At 33.5% G+C, this 4,671-nt stretch overlaps 1 long non-coding RNA gene across 2 annotated transcripts in view; it reads left to right on the top strand.

The window, feature by feature from the left end:
* LOC110265604 overlaps positions 3,092-4,671 on the top strand; it is a 3,507-nt gene continuing 1,927 nt past the window's right edge. For both annotated transcript variants that reach the window (XR_002351768.1, XR_002351767.1), the window contains exons 1-2: positions 3,092-3,467; positions 3,573-3,904. This is a non-coding gene — a long non-coding RNA (uncharacterized LOC110265604). The remainder of the gene's footprint in view (positions 3,468-3,572; positions 3,905-4,671) is intronic.

Genomic DNA, 4,671 nt, shown 5'->3' with positions numbered 1-4,671 from the left:
TTAAAAATATATTTTTTTTTGTTAAAAATATAACTCATTTATAGTGATTTTCACTCATTATAATAGTTGATCACTTGATCGGTTACAATAAATAATATTGGTAATATTTAATCATTTGTAAATATATATAAATTAGTTTAACAAGTGATTTTTCATGTATATATCTTTTTGAAAAACAAAAACATAAATTGAAAGCACACACATTTTTTTAGATGATGTTGGTGTCAGCAACTGATTATTAGCAATTAATTTGCTTAACGGAAAAGCTTTGCATCTATGTATTTTTTACATGGTTGTTAATCAAGTAATTTAATTTCCTTCACACGCGTGTTCCCCACTCCTCATTCGTTTGTCATACACGCGCTACATATAACGTGCTACAACTTAAAGTTTTGCTCAACGTAAACCTTCAGTTACAACGTAAACCTCCTCCTCTTCCTCCTCCTCCTCCTCCTCTGTTCGCGTTCTTCTTTATTGATCTGCATTGCCTTCGTCGTTCTTCTCTGGTTGCGTTCATCTTCTCGTTTTCTTATTTCGATCTGATTGCATTTATCTTCTTCCTATTCTTCTTCGTTTTATTCTGAATCGAAACAATAAATGACTCAACTTCAAATCAAGAGAGCGATTTGGATTACTCTTCTGAAACGAATCAAACTGACAAAGTTTGGATTATTCAATTTTGAATCGAATTGAATGGGATGTAATTGCTAATTTGAATTGAATTAAATGGACGGAGGTGTACTGAATTGAATTGAATTGAATTGATAATATGTAAATTGTAGGCAAAGTTATTTGAATTTGATTTTATATAATGGATTATGTTTCATTTACTCAGTACTATACAATTGTTTCACTATAAGTACTGTGTTCGGTTCACCATGAGTACTGTGTTCGGTTCATTTTGAAGAAAGCTGTTTGAATTTGATTTTATATAATGAATTATGTTTCGTTCACTCAGTACTATACAATTATATTGTGTTCGGTTCACCATGAGTACTATGTGTGTTTCACCATGAGTATTGTGTTCGGTTCACCATGCGTACTATGTTCGATTCATTCTGCATTATTCAAAACTCTTCTTCCTCACATTCTATTGCTTCTTCACCAGATAAAGGAGGAAAAGACAAAAAAAATACAGCAGCAACAACAAAAAAATGACGATAGGGTTTTAGGGTTTAGGGTTTATGGGTTCAGTGTGTTTCAAACTTTCGGTTTGTCCCGTGTATTAATTTCGATTCACCGTGTTCATGGTTGAGGGTTTATGGTTTATGGGTCTAGGATTTAGGGTTTAGGGTTCAGGGTTTTAGGGATTTAGGGTTTACGGTAGGGTTCAGGGTTTAGGGTTTAAGGTTTAGCATTTAGGGTTCAGAGTTCAGTGTTTAGGATTCGGGTTCAGGGTTTATGGTTTATGGTTTATGTTTTAGGGTGTAAGGTTTAGGTTTTAGGGTTTTAGGGATTTAGGGTTTATAGGTTCAGGGTTCAGTGTTCAAGGTTCTGGTTTTAGTGCTTAGGGTTTAGAGTTTAGAGTTCAGTGTTTAGGGGTTCATAATTTTTTGGTAAACAGGAGAGCGATTTGGATTACTCTTCTGAAACGAATCAAACTGACAAAGTTTGGATTGTTCAATTTTGAATCGAATTGAATGGAATGCAATTGCTAATTTGAATTGAATTAAATGGACGAAGGTGTACTGAATTAAATTGAATTGAATTGACAATATGTAAATTGTAGGCAGAGTTATTTGAATTTAATTTTATATAATGGATTATGTTTCGTTCACTCAATACTATACAATTGTTTCACCATGAGTAATGTATTTGTTTCACCATGAGTGTTGTGTTCGGTTCATTCTGCAGAAAGCTGTTTGAATTTAATTTTATATAATGGATTATGTTTCGTTCACTCAATACTATACAATTGTATTGTGTTCGGTTCACCATGAGTACTATGTTCGATTCACCATGAGTACTGTGTTCGGTTCACCATGAGTAATGTGTTTGGTTCATTCTGCACTATTCAAAACTCTTCTTCTTCACCTTCTATTGTTTCTTCACCAGAGAGAGAAGGAGGAAAAGACAAAAAAATACAGCAGCAACAACAACAAAAGAATGACGATAAGGAGAAAACACGTGAAGAAGAAGGAACGCGAAAAAGGAGAAGAAGGAGGGACGCGAAGAAGAAGAAGACACTCCGTGCGTAAATGAGCGTGAAAAAAGAAGAAGAAATACGGGAGAAGAAGAAGTGTGGGGGAGAAGAAGCGTTGAGCAAGAGCGATTTTATGTGTGTTGGGCGCGTGTATTTCACATTTTATTTAATAGTATTGGATTTTTTTGATCTTGGACCAACTTGATTACATAATTACATGGATGTGTAGTATTCCTATTTTCTTAATAATTATAATTTTAGATCTTATCGGAAATATGTGTATGTTTTCTGATTTAATTTATCTCTGCTAAAATGGAACTTAGCAGCAGCAGTAGTTTGCATATTATATATTAATTGCAATAATTAAAGAAATAAATGAATAAATATATGAGTTTAATTAGAGTAATGCCTCTGAAAATGGGAATCTTGCATTGTCAATTTGTATTGTGGAACGTGGACCTTCACCAGTAGTTGCGTCACTTTAAAATTATAAATAGAAATAAAGAACGGCAGCCCTACACTTTTTTGCCACATAATAATGTATGTGATCACTGATCTTATGGTAAAGAAAATGAGCGAGTCCTTGTCGCTCGCCATCATCAACTATCCACCAGGGACCTTAAAACTAGCTAGGGTTTCGGATGTATATGCATATTTAGTTAAGTTCCACATTAGTTATTCTAGCTAAGATCAAATAGTACCTTTATACTTTCTAATATTTGTGAAATTATTTCGTTTTTAATTTAAAATATATATTAAAATATAAATATACATTAAAAATAAATTAAATAATATATATTTATACATAAATATATAATAAAAATTTTAATAATTAATTTTAGTGTAAAAATAACATTTAGAATAAACACATAAATAGGAGAAGGTAAGTGTGGAAGGAACCAATGAGAATTTAGAGGAAAATAGTATATAACGCGTTGGTGGCTCTATATATGTGACCACAAACCTTGCTCCACTGTTACCATTCATCCACCTCTTCCTTCCCCCTCTTCTTTTCCCTTTTCATCTCTCGCCATTAATGAGATCTATCTCCGATCCCCCGAGCTCCCTTAGTTTAGTTATTTTCTTTTGAGTACTTGTATTCGATCCTCAGCTCCGAAGGCTGCCTTTGAATTCCATGAATTTCTTTCATGACTATACTTTTCTGTCTCCGATCTGTTTTTCTTTTGTTGAAGATCGATGAACAATAACTGGGGGGCCTAGCAAACACAACACACACTCCTAACCACTCCCAGCAAGCCACGTCAGCATCTCCCTCGTGGCCTTGCCGCTGGTAAAAATTTACTCATCTCATCAAGCATATAAAGTAATCATCATAACATCTGATCTCAATTGATTATTATCTTTTCTTCTTTATCTCTCTCTCTCTGTGTTTGATTCTTCTGTATGTACTCTACAACTACAACTACAGGAGTGTTAGGAGACGAGCTTCCTTGTGATTGGTCTTTACTCTCTACTCTTTCTGAGTAATCTATACATGAAGTTATGCTCGCTGCAGCTTCTTCTACTTCGTATGCACGTGTTTAATTAGCAGGAAGTTGCATGGGGATGAAGAAATCAAAGTAAAAGCAGTCGTTGTTTGCGGATGTAGCATCATCAAGATTCACATGCTGCAACAAGTGCTAGCTTATGAGAATCTTGATGATGCTGCATCGGCCATAAACGACTTTAGTAGTGGGTAGGAGGTGGGAACTGGTGGAACAACATCTTCACACACGAGATCTAGAGGCACCATCACCACAGGTCACTACTCTTTCTTTAATTTCACTTGTCAGATGGCCGGCTTAGTTTAATTATTTCTTATTCAACCTTTATTAATTTCTTAATTTCATTTTTAATAATTAATATAATTTTTTTATTGTCACGCCCTCTACTATACCCACTGCTTCTTTTTTTAATGAGGATGGGGATGCATTCATTATTATCTAGGTCTTTTGCAATTTGTAGGCAATACTAGGTTATCTAATTTCTCTTTGTTATTTATTTATATACATACATACACTAATACTATTTGAAGTCTTATGCTGACTTCATTTACAGATCTATCTATTACTATGAATGAATATTCCTTTTCATCATACAATATTGCAAATTATCTTCATAGTTTTGTTTTCTTTCTTTCTTATACTACTTATCCATATTATATATAGACAATTAGATCCAAACACACACACAAAAGAGGAAGAGAGAAGGGTCACTCACTTCTAGTAAAGTCTTCATGCCGCCTTTATTTTATTATTATACGGTACATTTAATTTCTTTTTTAATTACTATATGATGAATATATATGGCTTTAATTAATTAGATTCATATTTATTTCTACCATATCTTTCGAATTATTGTTCTGTGTGTCCATAGCTAGCACTTTTTCTTTTTTTTCTCTTTTCATTTTTACCCTATGGATACCCTGGATATCATTATTGTAGAGAAATTCAGCCTGCAGTTTTAATTGGTACCTCACTGTATTTTGAAGACAAGGGCCACTGAGTTGTACCTTGTGATACTTATTC

The sequence above is a fragment of the Arachis ipaensis genome, chromosome B08 (genome assembly GCF_000816755.2).
Source record: "Arachis ipaensis cultivar K30076 chromosome B08, Araip1.1, whole genome shotgun sequence".
Lineage (NCBI taxonomy): Eukaryota > Viridiplantae > Streptophyta > Magnoliopsida > Fabales > Fabaceae > Arachis > Arachis ipaensis.
The sequence above is the reverse complement of the archived record's forward strand: the minus strand, read 5'-3'. Positions and strand labels throughout refer to the sequence as shown.